This window comes from Peromyscus californicus, unplaced genomic scaffold (assembly GCF_007827085.1).
Source record: "Peromyscus californicus insignis strain IS unplaced genomic scaffold, ASM782708v3 Scaffold_7__1_contigs__length_154581171, whole genome shotgun sequence".
Lineage (NCBI taxonomy): Eukaryota > Metazoa > Chordata > Mammalia > Rodentia > Cricetidae > Peromyscus > Peromyscus californicus.
Window position 1 is genome coordinate 21,781,341 of NW_026294595.1, and position 16,147 is coordinate 21,797,487.

A 16,147-nucleotide genomic window follows, 5' to 3' on the forward strand; every position below is an offset into this window, starting at 1 on the left:
CAGCTTCTTGACCTTTTATGTTATGATCATGTGCTTACCTGCCTGAAGATGCATAGAATTCTGATGTACAAAAATTAAACTCTTACACAAAAATTTAATATTACATTAAAATAAGACAGTGTATGAGGGTGACATAGTTGGAAGCAGCATCTTCCAAGCTTTATGAACTTCATGAAGACCATTGGAAGACACTCCAGGGCTTTAGGTGTTTAAGAAGACAGATCCATTTTAACTTTCAAAAGGAACTTCCTACCTGCAAGGGTGAAAATGGATAGGAAGGGAATGAGAGTGGGCAAAATGAAAAAGCATAGCATCATCTTTGCAAAAATGTAAAGACTGTTGTTGTGATGCACTTCAGTGTGTTTTGATCATTTGAGAAATCATTTTTATCTTCATTCCCTCAGTTATAATAAAAATTAGTTTTAAATAATCATTAGAGATTGTATCTACACAGAATTCCTGAAGTATAATATAGACTATCAAGGAAATCCAAGGAAAAGAAATTGAGAATGTGTGTTTGTATACATATGTGTATGTGTAAGTGTGTGTATGCATGCTTTAGATAATAAAAATGCTGTGGCTGCCCAGAAAATGATTGAGAGCAAAACATTAGTCTTTGTTTTAGTAAGGAGAGAAGTAAATTTTAAATGGAATGTGCCATTAACACTGGTCTTTGGAATGGTAGAGGATTGCTGTACTACACTCAGAAAATTATCCATACTCTTAAATCCTCCCATTTGAAATCCAGAAATTATTAAGTCAAAATAAATTGGTGAGGATCAGTGCTCAGGAATCTAAAATTATAGAGCTATTTCTAAGCAATCTCTTCAAGTGTTTTATATAAGACTTGATTAAGTGGACCATACAAGATAAAAATAATTTATTCCCAGTGGAAGAATATTCTAGACTCCAGATGTTGTTTTAGGATTATAGATCTGGGAAAAGCAAACCTCCTAGTTGTCAATCAGGATTTCTGATATTGCAGCCATTCCTATCAAAGGCACAAGGGAGAGCTAATTTTCTGATCTCAAACCTCATTTACCTGATAATTCCAGGACCACCTGAAGAAGATGTTACAGTCAGAGGGTTTTTTCAGATGAAACAAATGATGTAATTAGTTGTCTAAGTCTCAGGGCTGTTCCTCTTCCATTCCATTTTTCTTATCCCTTGACTAATCAAGGAAGATTGCTTTGTCTTTGTTGTGATGAAAAGTAAATGAATTTCAATGCAAAATGTATATATCCATGTATATACCCATTCTAATTTATTCACTACTATAATAATAAAGAAAGACTATGGAATTCTAAGGGTTCCTGGCACAGAAGAAAATGCAAAATAAAATACAGAAATCACCCACATCATTTCCTCTTCCCATTTCTTTTTTCAGGTGAATTATTAATGTAAACAAGTTTAGTACTATCACCTTCAAAGTTAGTTGAGTTGGAGATAGTCTACCTAAGGTAAGGCAGTGACCAAAGAAGAGAACCATCAAATTATCTATAAGAAATCTTTTCCATTCTTTTGGTTTCCTTTGGCTTTTTTTTTAATTTTCTTTAGCTTTTTTTATGTATGTCAGCATTTTTCCTACATGTAAGCATGTGTACCACATGTGTGCCTAGTGCCCACACAGGTCAGAAGCAGGCTTTGAATCTTCTAGAACTGGAGTTCCAGATGTTTAGGGGCCCTCATATGCATTTTGGGCAAAAAAATCCATGTTCTCTGCAAGAACAGCAAGTGCTCTTAACCACTAAACCATCTCTCCAGAACCTGTTTTGGTATTTCTAAGACAGGGTCTTGATATGCAGCTATCTGAGCTCAAGCCTGTCACCTTCCTGCCTCAGCAGAAGCCCTGGAAGTGCAAGCATGCAGCATCATGGCCAGTTTTAAAAATTAGCTGTGATGGGACAAACTTAAGAGAGGTCTCTTTGACTTATTGTGTAGATTTTAATGTGGCATCATCATATTTAGTGCATAATTAAAAACAGAAAAGGAAAAGTTGGTTAAGGATTTTATTACTATGATTGGCACAGAAATCATTCAAAAAATACTTTCGAGGACAATGTTTCTTGATTTCACATCTCAAGCTGGGCTGTCTCCAGATAGAGTCACCATTACTATGTAAAAGAAAAATTAAAAGGTTTTTTTTTCCACCTATGAAGGAATCTTTACAGGTGAATGTCCTCTGTTTTCATTCCTCGGGTTGACCCCTACCTACTCAAAAAGGCAAAAGCCTGCTCTGGAGATTTTTCTTGCTGCCTTCTTTCTCTTGGTAAACAGAGTGCGATTTAATTACATATAAATAATTAAAATTTATGATATTTTACATAAAACTACCATTTGCAAATATCTCAGGAAAAGCCAGAAGTTTATTTGGATTATCATTCCTGCATAGTAACAACTCTAACCTAAGAACTCCCTAAAGGCAAGCCTATGGCTCTATGCTGTCCTTGGTGCTGAAGCTGAATCACAACTGATATTTACATTCATGCTTTGGCCCTGTGGCATTCTTACATTAGGAAAGTGAAGTATTTCTCCCAGGCCCAACTTATATGTAAACTTGTCTGACTTTAGGCAGCAGTTCTCAACCTGGGGGCCACAACCTCTTCAGGGGTCTTAAGACCATCAGAAAACATTACTATTCATAACAGTAGCAAAATTACAGTAAAAATGAGCAACGAAATAATTTTATGGTGGGGGTCACCACAACATGAGGAACTGTATTAAAGGGTCACAGCATTAGGAAGATTGAGAATCACTGCTTTAGGGATCCTACATGTGAAATACTTTACCTTCATCATGAAAGCTTTTGCACCTTTTTTTTTTTTTTTTGGTTTTTCGAGACAGGGTTTCTCTGTGTAGCTTTGCGCCTTTCCTGGAACTCGCTTTGGAGACCAGGCTGGCCTCGAACTCACAGAGATCCGCCTGGCTCTGCCTCCCGAGTGCTGGGATTAAAGGCATGCGCCACGACCACCTGGCGCTTTTGCACCTTTTAAATCCCTTACAAGGAATTTATCATCCTGCAGTATTTCCAGAGCATGATGGGAAACATATCATCGGTTTCCTTTTGATCTGCCTTACAACTTTTTCTACACCTGTTTGGACTCTTAAGTTTAGGAAGCTTAAATCAGTAGAGTATCAATGACTGACTCTACAAACTTCACAGGCTGCAAGCTTTTGTTTTGCACAAAGTGATTTGCTTTAAATACATGATACGTCTGTGAACAGATATCTGTGTGTTTTCAACAAAAGTGTTGGTCAAGCAAGTTGATGGGTCACAATATCACATAAAGAACAGAATTTAAATATGATCATTTTCTGGAGGACTACTTATAGTGGCTAGTTACCCTAAAAGTTGAATACTTTTGTTAATTTTGAGCTCCTTTCAAAGTCTTCTCTACTTGTTGTCATTCTTAGGCCATACATGGTGTTCCATTAGGTCATTAAAAATTCAATGAACTAAATTAAGCATGAAAAATTACCTTACTCTATTTTCTCACTTAAGATATCTGAAATAAAAAATGAGACAGGCTCATTTTTTTTTTTAGTAAGATCATTGTCAGACAGGCCTAAAATTGTGCAAGAATATGGTGCCTTATATAAGTACATTATATTTTCCTGGTTTCGTACACATGAAATTAAATTAGGAAAGGATCTGAACGAAAGTGTAGCCATGGGTAGAGTGCTTGTCCTGAATGCATGTGTCCTAAGATTATATACCCAGCACTGAAAAGGGTTGGGTAGATCATCAATTTGTGGAGTATAAGTGACAGAAATAGTGAGACAGAAGTTTCCAGCTTAAAATTATAGTGTGCGTCAGAGTCTCTGAATTAATTTGCTTTTCCTGTCTCCCCAGTCCATGATTCTTACTCTATAAGCAGCATTTATTTTTGCCTTATGTATTCAAAATAGACACATTAAATCTCATTAAATCGTACTAGAAGATGTCCCTCTCCTTCTTTCCATTCTTTTTCATCTTCAGATTTCCCAGGCTTCTTTGGGAATCGAATCCAGGGTCTCATGCTACCTAAATGCTTTATCACTGAGATAGTCCAGTCTCAGTGTTGACTTTGTAACAACAGAACTAAAAAGATGCCTGTCTCTGGGGAATGATGCATTCTTTAAGTGGGGCTAGAATAACAGCAGCTGCTTCTGATAGCCCACTGTGGTTCAGGTGCTTGCTATCTAGTACAGTGCTTTGGATTTCCCAGAAAATACACTAGTGACTTTACATCATGGCTCAGATGAGAAAACTAATTCTGCAAAACCACTTGCCCTGCACACTTAAGCAGATAATGAGGGTTGGTGTTGAAGTCTACTTTCAGAGTATACCAAAGCTATCTTCTCAATGGCTAGCACAGAAGATCTCTTTCCACTAGACTATCTCTTTTTCTTTATTCAGACTAGTCACACAGTGGCAAAAAAGTTTGAGCATTTATGAAATTCAAGGTAAAAATGGGTAATTATCTCTTCTTATCACCTCCTTCCTTGAGTTTTAGATTACACTCAGTAATCAAGGATAGAAAATAGAGATTATTCCAGGTAAGGGTCTGACCAGTGCCAGCGTTCAGAAGTCACTTCCCAGACCCTCAGAAATACAAACTCCACCTCATGTAGAAAGCTCTTAATACTCAGTTTCTCCATCCCTCTTGGTGGTTATCTCACGCAGCTGCTCCATTAACTATGGCTCCAGATGAAGGCCCACATATCTGTGCACCTGCATCTCTTTAGTGCTTTATGTGGTGTTAGAAAGAGTTCCTTCTAAACAAAAGAGTATGCAAGCCTTTATAGGAATGGATGAGATCTACATAATACTGGGCAGATTTGCAGCAGGAAGTCCCTAGACACTTCACTGGATCCTGGATCTGCGGTGCAGGGCACAATCAATGAACTTGGTTCTTTCATCTGTATGTTGACGTCTCACTTTCGTGGGATTGGCTTTGAAGGGAAAAATAGAGAGAAGACCAAATGGGGGAAACTCTACTCTCTTTCAAGAACTCAGTTAGCCAGGATGTACAGACATAGAAACATTTGCTTTTGACTATTGAGTACTGACAAAGGAAAGAGCAAATACTCTACTGAATTTCATGAAGTCAATCCAGATTCACATAACAAAATTTATGCATATGCATGCTTAAATTTGTTTAAAATTTGGCCAATATTGTGGATGAGGGACTCCATTCTCAGTCCAGAAGCTCTTGCTTTCTTTTGTGTCTCTCCTCACAATTAAGAAACACAGCCATGGTACTAATTCAAACTTACCAGTTTACACCAAGGAGTCTCTGACTATGTTAATCCCACTTTGGGAAAACTGAAACTTAAAAGATAATTTAGATTATGTCGATGTTCATGTCAAAAAAATGTAAAAGAGATCTTCCTATAAAAGAAATAATTGCATCCAGGACGGCTCCAAACGTTGTGCTAGCTTGACCACCCTCCACATTTCAGTAAAGTTTCCTTATCCACATTTGGTATTCTAGGGATTTCATCTAAAAACGAGCCTTTGATGGGCTTGTGCCCACCTCTTTCTCACCATCATTCCATCCCCATTACTATACTTTGACAACCTGACACTTTCTTTCAATGGGACATTTTACTTCGTGGTGATTTCTGTCACAAAGTACCTAACTTTTAAAAATAATCTATATCATGGGATATTATACTATATGTGAAAGCAGCTTGATTCTAATGAAATACTCATAGTGTGTTGCTTTCATTGGTACAGGTCAACTAGTTCATGAGGATTCCCACTTTCATTTTTATACTTACCCTTTAACACAAAGCAGAGTATAAAGATCAAATGGTAGAAACAGCCATTCCAATTTTATTCAGATTTCAAAGAAAAAATTTTTGAGTTGGGATATTGCTGGGTTGGTCTCAAACTTCCAACCCCTCTGCTTCCATCCCCCAAGTGCTGGCTTCATAATCAGGCATCATCACACCTGATAAAGCATTGTTTCTACTGCAATAAGTCCTTTCATTTTTGTGTATTCCTTTTCTCATGACAAACTCTTTTTTTTATTCAAAACTCTCTTACTGGATTTCTTATCTTTAAAATTAAGCTCTCTGGGACAGGCAAGTCACAGAGCAATGCTCACTTTATCAGGAACTGTTGTCTCTCTGCAAATATATTGCTTAAGTACCATCAATCAATACATCTGGGACAAAGGGAACTGTGAAATCAATTTAGTGAGTAGAGTAAGTGTAACCTAGTTACTATACACTTATGCATTAAAATATTTCATTTGAAATTATCAGACATCAGTCTTGGGGTAGCTATTTCGGGTGTCATCCCAGCTTCCTTTATCCTATTCCAGTTTGCTATTGACCTTCAATATGAGCATTTAGAATTCATCATCACGCAGTTCTCTTCTGGGATAAAAGATTGTGTGGATTTATTTTCTATAATGTACATTATTTGTAGTTCTATCTTCTGTATTACTTACAAGAGCCTAAGGTCTAATACAACCTTGACTAACAGAGTTCTGCTCACAGAAAACTTGCACGCTGAATTATTTCGTGATGCAACTTGACTCCTAAAATCTGTTCCTGTAGTTGCACGAAAAAGAATGTGCCTCATACCTTTAAACTCGTTGTTTTCATTTTTGTTTTAACACTAAAGAGCTGCTGTTCCCACTGAGCTATTTATGTAACTGACTGGCAGCCTTCCACCCTAAACTAGAATAGAGTAGATACTTCTAGGTACTGTTTGGAAAGCATTGTGACCCACAGAACTTGGTGACATTTGCTACAAAGTAGGCTTAATATACAAAGTAGTATTAATTCCTGCTCATAACCAGATAGCTGAAAGAAAATGAAAACAGCAAAGGGGAAGACATCTGACAGTCTTGGTTAATTTGGTATGGATAAAAGGAAAGATTTTGTAAATTCCCAGGCTGAGGTGATTGACAGAGATGGCGGGACAATAGAAACCCCTTTTGTAGATCTTATTGCTTGCTTTAATATTATTTTATTTTAGTTAGTTAGTTAGATAGTTTTCAGATGTGGTTTTACTATGTAACACTGGCTGATGAGAAACTTGATATGTACCAGGATGGTTTCCAATTTACACAGTTTCCTCAATACCTGGATTGAAGGTGTGAAGCACCACACCTAGTCAGGTCTCAGTTTTGGTTTTGGTTTTTAACTTGGTATCTGTGTATGATTGTGACTCCTAACAAGTGAGTGAATTTGGGAATTAAATGTTCCAATACTGTGGCAAGAAACCTTATTAGCTTTGATCCTCCATTCCATTCCTCCCTAGTAATTCAGCAGATATCTAATGGTAAACCTCATTGCAAAACTTAGCGTCAGAGTTACCTAGCCAACCTGTTATTGTTAATCCACCATATGTCTGTATTTCTCTATAAAGTAGTATGTTCACAGACAAGCATACACATATAAATATACATAGAAACTTTCTTATAGATTCTAAAACAAATTTTTCCACCTCACATATTTTTTTTCTTATGAGAATGTTGTCCTAATTAGTGTACAATGTTAATCTGGATTTTTGAGTCAGGTAAAGAAGGGTGATCAGAATTCTCAATGACTTCACTGTTCTGTAAGGTGTCTGATAAGAAGCCAAGATGTGCTCACACAAGTGCACCAAGAGTGCCCACAATTAGTCTCAAAGGAACTGAGAAGACTCTGGACACACCTAGTACAGTTTTTGTGACACTGGAGATAGACTACTTCATTCAACTGGGTCCGAGTCAGCACTTTGAGCGAACACTCTGGTTGGTTGTATCAATGTACAGAGTTGCCCTTCTGTGCAGCAACAAGGATCAGAAGGCCTCATCTGTAAGATGGAATTCAGCTGGCTTAGCACAATGGCTATTGCACACCTCGTTTAGGTTTTCGACAATCCTTATGAACACACAAATGCACACCTGGTGAATACCAGCCTCAAGTATTGATACAAATACATGTCTTGTATCGTGTTCTGCATAATTCAGAGGCCTTTTTTGAGTGAAGAAGGAGTAAACCAAATAATAGTAAAGAGTCAACATAATGCAAACTTCCAAAAGAATCGAAACTTAGACTATCGGAAACTTCCAAGAGAATCAGAATCTTAGCCCCCTTCAGTTATCTCATTCTATAATTCATTTAATAAGTCCTGATGAGACTGTGCTTTCTTTTCTCTGGGAGATATCAGCATTAACCCTGTGCTGCATTCGACTCCACTGATCAGAAAAAAAATATTAATGCTGTGTTAAAGACGATTAAAGAAACAAACTCATGTGGTGTTTCATATTTAATTGAGTGATTTAGAACATTTTGAACTGCTATTTTGCCCAAAATACACCATTTTAAAAGATACCCTCAGAGAAAATAGCATATAATAAAACTACATCAAGAACAAACCTCAAAGAATCTTCTTCTATAATCCAACATCAGGGTTTTCAGATAGCCCTGTCCCCTGTAGTCACTTGCTGTAAGCCACGGTCAACCACACCATGTTCAGTGACATTGACATCTTTGTAGGTTGATAGGGAGCCCTTGGGGCATACATCCTTTGAGCTATTTGAAGACAGAGTTCTAAAGACAGCAGAAAACTCTCCTTCTCTTAGCCCTGGAGAAAAAGGAATTGTTTACAATGATTTATTTTCTTCATACAATTACTTCAGGATTCCTGTGCCAAGGTGGTGACATCATATTCCATAATGGCACTGAAGTCCATCTCTAGGAAGTAGTTTGAGGTTGAGAACTTCACCCTGAAACATACAGGTCCTAGGATCTTGCCCATGGCAAATGCTGAACCAAACACAAACAACTCCTAGGTTTTGATCTCACTGCCCGGACTGAGTGGTTGGGTGACAAGCCTGTGGTCTTTAGGAAAAAGAAAGATGATGGAAGCGTTGTGGAAGCCATGAAGCTCTTTGACTCCAGAAATGACAAAGCCAACAAGAAGATGGCCATTCCTGACTCTGGATAGTTCTGATGCTTTTGACTTGTGTGCATCTCAACTACTAGAACATTCCTTCTGTAGCTCAGGAGAGCTCCCCCTTCCCATCTGCTTGCAATATCCCAAGATATTTGCACTCTCATTAAAGTTTTAAGATCTCAAGTCTAGCTGTATTGCAGTGTTAAGTTTATGAATGTGAATAAGAACTATTAAATAAAGAAACTCCAGCATCAGATGAGAGGATATCCACTGGCAGTTGATTTTATTTGTTTATTCTTTTGCTTACTTGTTCAACAATGTTTTCACTTATTGTATAAAACAATAAGATTGGAAATTTGCATAAGAATATATAAATAGGGGGAAAGTACTGAGAATGAAGCCCATCCTTAAAAGTTACTTTATGAACATAATCTGAGCTATTCAAGCCCATCTGCTACCTGTGGCTGTAACTGAACAGTATAGACTGTTTAATTCATAAAGGAATGTTGTTTTATTTAACTTGTGGTTCTGAAAGTTGATAAGTCCAAGAGCAAATCTTGGGACTCTTGGGAACTCCCTTTCTGCAGTTCATCATACCCTAGCAGGGGACATCACTTGGGAAGCAGAGCTTGGATGATATGATACTGTGTGGTCTTTTACTTTCCTTATTCATACTCAGTAATGCCATACAGTGGGACCCTGTGACTTCAGCTAATGTTAACTACTACCCAAAGGCCCCACCACCACATGCCATTTACATATGAATTTTAGGGTGAAGTTTCCAACCTCTGTACTTTGAGAGACTCTAACATCATGGCATCAGCACAGTGAGGAGGGAAATGATATCGGGGAGAAAGTGTAAACTAAAGGGAAGAAGCGATAAGGCCTCTGGTCCAGGACAGATAGAAAAGTCTGTAGAGGCTCAAGAACCATGGCAACAACTACTACAGCATGCTTCCTCATCCTACCAGGGGTTTTCTAGAGGGAGAGCAGGTGTTGTCAAATTCATGGTTTAGAAAATTCACTGGAAAAAGGCAGACTGCAAGAATTTGCATTGTTTGAGAAATAAATTCCTAGAATTATTCAAAATGGCTAGAAATTAAGGGGTTATGCTGTCTGTACACAACTGTATTTCATGCAGTTCACCAAAATGTATATGCAAAGACCCATTTATGGTAAATCTGAGTAAAAAAATGTGTTGAAAATTTGAGAATTTTTATTTTTACTTTAAAAATTATATAAAGGAGGCAGGCAAGCTTTGGAGTCTCCTCCTCCTCCTCCTCCTCCTCCTCCTCCTCCTCCTCCTTTTCTTTGCATCTCAAGTCACCTACTCTTATTTGTAAAATAATGGAAACAGCTGAAGGAAGGCGACTTGGGAAATGGCTCTGTGCTATGCTTTGTTTTAAGATGCTGCCATCTAGCGACACTTCTGTAAAATCACACTGTGGCCACCTCACTCAACTTTGCTTCTTGCTGCTTCAATAATTTATGTTTTCTGCCATCCATACAAAAGAATGGTACATTCAATAAAATGTATTGTGGGAGCCTGGAGTGCTTTTCTGATATGATGCCACATCTGTGACCACAGGGCATTAATAACGGGATCCAGTAGGTGAACTTGGTACTTTCCTCATAGTCCATACTTTATAAATAATTCATAATGAAATAAAGTACAGACTCTAGAATTGCTTGAGTTGTCTAAGAAGATTGAATTCTATTCTAAAAATGTGTAAAAAGATGAGTTTGGAAAACTCTTTCATTAAAAAATCTTTCCTCCAATTAGAAATATGGGTGAATAGAAAGATGACTTCAATTTCAGGATCTCGGGGGTTTTTTTAAACACGGAATTTCAGTCTGATGTGTATTTCATAATACACAGTAACAAATCTGTCTTTCTATTAAGCCTGACCATGAATCTGAGAGTCTAGATTCTGATGACCTCCAAGTCTTCTTGGTGTGGATTAACCACATTGCTTCCCCGTCGCTCTCAAAAGGTGCATTATCATAGAAAATGTCTTGTTTATATGACATATATTCCGGAATTTGGGAGTAAGAAAAATTGTACAAATTCACCTCTCTACCTTCAAAGAAAGCGGCAAAATCAGTTAAATATTATAGATAAGGAGTTCCTTTTGTGAAATAATAGATGCAGTCAGGTTATAATAAGTATAGTTTTGTGAACTGAATTTCCAAGAATAAAAGCCACACCTGTGTTAAGAATCCTACAAAGCTGAAGAGATTATTGACTGATTAGAACATCTGCGATTGTGGAGTGTTCAGATGTGGTAGGTTTGAAGCACAATTATCTTAGGCTATCTTTAGTCTCCTTAGCAGGGATTCATTGTTCACCTCTGTGTGTGACCTGCCATTCTATGTAACTATCAGGTGAAGTAATTTGGGACTGTGCTAACAAAACTAATTGCCTCCACCAGCCCATAGACTTAGAATGTCATCAGATAGCACCTGGGGCCCATAACAGAGACTTCTCCATTTTGCTATAACAACCTGATATTTCCATGAAAGTCCTTGAGAACTTGAGAAGTGACGTGGTTTATGACTTTCTTTTGTTCTGTTACTATAAGAAGCACTTCATGAAACTTCTGCCACACTGGACATGGTATATTTGCTGTAAACTGAATCTGTGTTCTTGGACATGATCATGCACATTTGGATCTCAAATAAAATGCCTCTTATTCCCTTTGGGCCAGGAGCTTTGCTTCTGTATCCTCAGTTCTGGGCATACAACATGGGACCCCAAGGATGACCCAACTCACAGCAGGAATAACATGCATCTGTGTCAGATACTAGCATGAACCTCTCATGCCCAGTTGCCTAGTGTGGCCTCATTGTGTGGATGTTGATGGGGTCTTTCTGGAGGTTGGACTTCCCTTCCATCAGTGGATGATCCACTGGTTTCTTTTCTTTTCTTTCTTTCTTTCTTTTTTTTAAAAAAAAAATGTTTTATATATTTATTTTTTTATTAAGAGATTTTCTATTCATTTTACATATCAACCATGGATTCCCCTGTCCTCCCTCCTCCCACCTCCCCAGCCTTCCCTCCCAACCCACTCCCCATTCCTAATTCCTCCAAGGCAAGGTCTCCCATGGGGAGTCAGCAGAGTCTGGTAGATTCAGTTGAGGCAGGTCCAAGCCCCTCCTCCCTGCACCAAGGCTGTGCAAAGTGTCTCATCATAGGCACTAGGTTCCAAAAAGTGGGCTCATGCACTAGGGACAGACCCTGGTCCCACTGCCTGGGGGCCCCCTAAATAGTTCAAGCTAAACAACTGTCTCGCTTATCCAGAGGGCCTAGTCTAGTACCATGGGGGCTCCTCAGCTATTCGTCCACAGTTCATGTGTTTCCACTAGGTGTTCCCGAGTGCTGGGATTAAAGGCATGCCCACTACCGCCCGGCTAATCCGCTGGTTTGTTTTGAGCTGGTAGTTGGGAAACTATTTTGTTTGGATTCGATTTGTTTTTTGTTTCTGAAGCATTTAGTTGAGGTTAGTCATTTTCAGAACATTCAGTTACAGGCATTTGGTTTGTTTCTGGTTTTGGAAGTTTTGTTAATTTGCTAAGATTTGACCTTTTCCCTCAAATATCTAATTCTGTGTTTTACTCTGCCTCTGTCTATCACAAACTCCATGATACATAAGCAAATGGGGGCGGGGGAGCCCAGAAAAAAATGCACATTCTTGCGATGAAAGGAACTTTAATGGCTCCGTTGGGAACAAACATAAGGATTGATCACCCAGTACGCTGAGTCCCCATACATTACACGTCATGTAAATGTGCAGCAAATAAATGTCCAGGACAAGTCTTAGATACAATACGGTGGAAGGAACTGACAGGGTAAGAGCTACAGAGGGAATTCCTTCTGAAAGCACTTTGCAGATTCCACCCAAAGCACAGGTCCCTAGCCAGCACAGAGAAGTTCGTAATTTCCAGAAGAAAATGGGAAACAGATGGAAAGATGAAATATTTGGAGAAAAACTGATATTTGGTATTCTTCCTCATTTTATGGTGATATTTTTGTTAATTCAACTTGGGAGAAAAATGGGCACAGATAAAGACAACTTGGCTTACTATTGCCTCTCTGGAGAGCATCTGGTTTTTCTGGTGTATTTCATTTGTTTGGTGTTTTCTTTGTTCTTTTCTGGGGTTTTTGTTGTTGCTGTTTGCTTGTTTTATCAATCTCACAGTATGTTGATCTGTTTAAATTTTTATCCCATCTTGGTTTAATATTGGAAATTCATTTGCATCTAAAAATGTACCAACTTTTAGATTTTCCAACTCACTGAAATGTATTTCAAAACAAGACCTGATGATTTTTTTAATTTCTTTGGTAACTGCTGTAATGGATCTCCTTTCATCACTTATTTTATTAATTTGGGTCTTCTCTCTTCCGTTTGGTTAGTTTGTCTAAGGTCCTGTCTACCTTGTTTATCTTTTCAAAGAACTGACTCTTCACTTTATTCATTCTTTATATTGTTTATGTTGTTTCCCATGTCATGAATTTCTGCCCTAATCTTAATGACTTCTTTCCCTCTGCTCCTTGGGGTTTGGCCTGGTTGCCTTTTCCCAGAACTTTAAGTGCATCATTGATTTTTTTATTTGTAGTTGCCCTGATTTCCTTCCTTCCTTCCTTCCTTCCTTCCTTTCTTTCTTTCTTTCTTTCTTTCTTTCTTTCTTTCTTTCTTTCTTTCTTTCCTTCTTTCTTTCTTGCCTTTCATTTACTTCATTTTTTAAATTTGTTATATATATATATATATATATATATATATATATATATAAAATCACATTTTCACTTTCACAAATCCTTCCATATTTCTCCCACCTACCCACCCAACTTCATGCTCTTTCTCTCTTAAAAAAAAAAAAAGACAAAACCCCCAAACAAACAAAAAGCATCAAACCAAATGATTTCTTAATGTAGGTAGGTAAAACTACAAACTTTGCTCTCATTGGCTTTGAGATATTGTGTTTTCACTTTTATTTGCTTCTAGGAATGATTCAATTTTTTTCTTGTTTTCTCCAACAACTCACTCAATGTTAAATAGTGTGTTGCTTAATAACCATAAGTTTGTGTGTGTTCTAGAGGTTTTTTTTTTTGCTTTTGTAATCTTAAAGTATTGTAGTCTGATTCAATACAAGAAATTATTTAATATTATCCGTATTTATTATACTTGATTTGTGTCCTAATATATGATGTGCATTGTTCAGTGTTTGGCTGGAATGTACTGTAGATGTCGCAATCAAGAGAACATTATTATTCTAAACAACTCAGTATGAAGTTGTTGTCTTTATCTTTTCTCATTAGTTTTGGCTTAAATTTTATTTTGTCAGACATTATAACAGTGAAACATGCTTGTTTGTAGATCCATTTGCTTGGAATGGCATTTTTCATTCTTTCATCCTAAAGTGATGAGGTGCATTTTTTTGAGGCAACAAATAGATGACGCCTGTTCTTTGATACAATCTATCAGGCTGTGTTTTCAGATTGGGGAATTGAGACCATTAATATTCAAGGTTATTGAAAGTTGTGTATTGATTCCTACCACTCTGCTGATTTTGTAGTGTTTTTTTTTTCTTTTCCTCCATTGATTAGTATCATTCTCTCAGGCTTATTCCTATTTGTAGCCTCATGGAAGGTTCGTGTTTATCTTAAGTATTAGGATTCCTTTCAATATTTTCTGTAGAGCTAGCTTAGTGGCCATAATTTATTTAGTCTATTTTTATCATAAAAGTTCTTATTTTCCCCTTAAATTATGATCAGTAGCCTATATTGACAGTGGTTATCTTCCAGAACTTAAAATACATCATACCAAGACTTTCTAGTTTTTAAATTTCCAGTTAAATAATCTGCTGTTATTCTGATGGGCCTTTATACATGCCTTAGTGCTTCTCCCTTGCTGGATACTTTCTTTGTCCTGTTTAAATAATATTCTAATGAGAATTCTATGAAATGAAGTTCTTATCTGCCCTCAATGCCTTATTTATCTGAATTGACATCTCTTTTCTTAATTTTGGTAAATTTTCTATCATGATTTTTTTTAAATATTTTCTATGTCTTCTGAATAAGTTTCTTCACCTTATCCTATGCCTACAACTTATAAATTTGATCTTTTCAGAGAGCCTCATACATCTTGGGATTCTCAATATTAACTCACTGTTTTATCTTCGTTCTTGTTGGATTCTTCCAGTCCCTCCACCTTGTCTTCAAGCTCGGCATTCTTTCTTCTCCATGGTCCATTCTATTGCTGAAACTTTTTAAAAGTTTTGTTTCACTTATTTTTTATCTTATTTTACTTATTTACTATTTTATTTTACTTACTATGAAATTTATATCCAGCATTTCAGGTTGGTTTTTCTTCAATATTTCTTTCTTTTTGTTGAATTCTTCTTTCATTTCATCTATCGCCTTCCTTATTTTGTTTGGCTATTTGTGTCTCTGAACATGTTTATAATCATTATTTTGAGTTCTCTGTCTAGGATTTCATCTAACTTACTCTTACTAGATGCCATTGCTGTAGGAATAATACTTTTTGAAGAAGTAATGTTGTCTTGCTTTTTCATACTTCTTTCATTAGTGCATTGAGAATTGTGTATTTGGTATTACTTCTCTTGATTTGGTGTTTCTTAATCAACCATATTCTTTTAGTTGAAAGATTTGTACTGTTCAGGTGAGACTTGGGTGAGGAAGCATAGAATGTGTAGCTATGAAAATAGTTCTTCATATCAGGATCTCCAGGTGCTTAGCAGAGACTGTATAAATCCTGCTGTAGGACATTAACTAGGAGGATGACCAGAGCTGCTTGGTATTACCACTATGTAGTTTTCAAACTAGCATAGGTTTCAAAAACTGTGGGAAGATAAACAACCAAGGATAACATGAAGTATACTCAGATTTTAGTTAATATGACAGAAGAGAGAGGGAAGTAAGGTAAATAAGAGAAAGTATTAAATACTGGATCGACTTTGAAGAAAAGAAATTCAAGTGGGGATAGTCGAAGTATAGTTAAGATCTACAGAATTTATAGATCGTTACATTGACGGAAGGTTATGGTTAGGAAGTAAAAGAAGGAGGGATAAGGATGATAAAAAGAAGAAAAGTCATATGGGGAACAGGAGAGTGTATGAGATGTGACAGAACAGTCTAGATTAAACTTGAAAACTAGACTAGAGTGAAACAACTTAGAGTAAACTGTATGGAGCAAAATAAACAAAAGTCTAAAACCAGCTGCGCAACAAACAAAAGCAAGACCA

General features: G+C 37.0%; 1 protein-coding gene across 1 annotated transcript in view; it reads left to right on the plus strand.

Moving 5' to 3' along the window:
• The window catches only part of Kynu (kynureninase), a 138,357-nt gene that overhangs the window by 67,892 nt on the left and 54,318 nt on the right, over positions 1–16,147 (plus strand). The window lies entirely within an intron of this gene.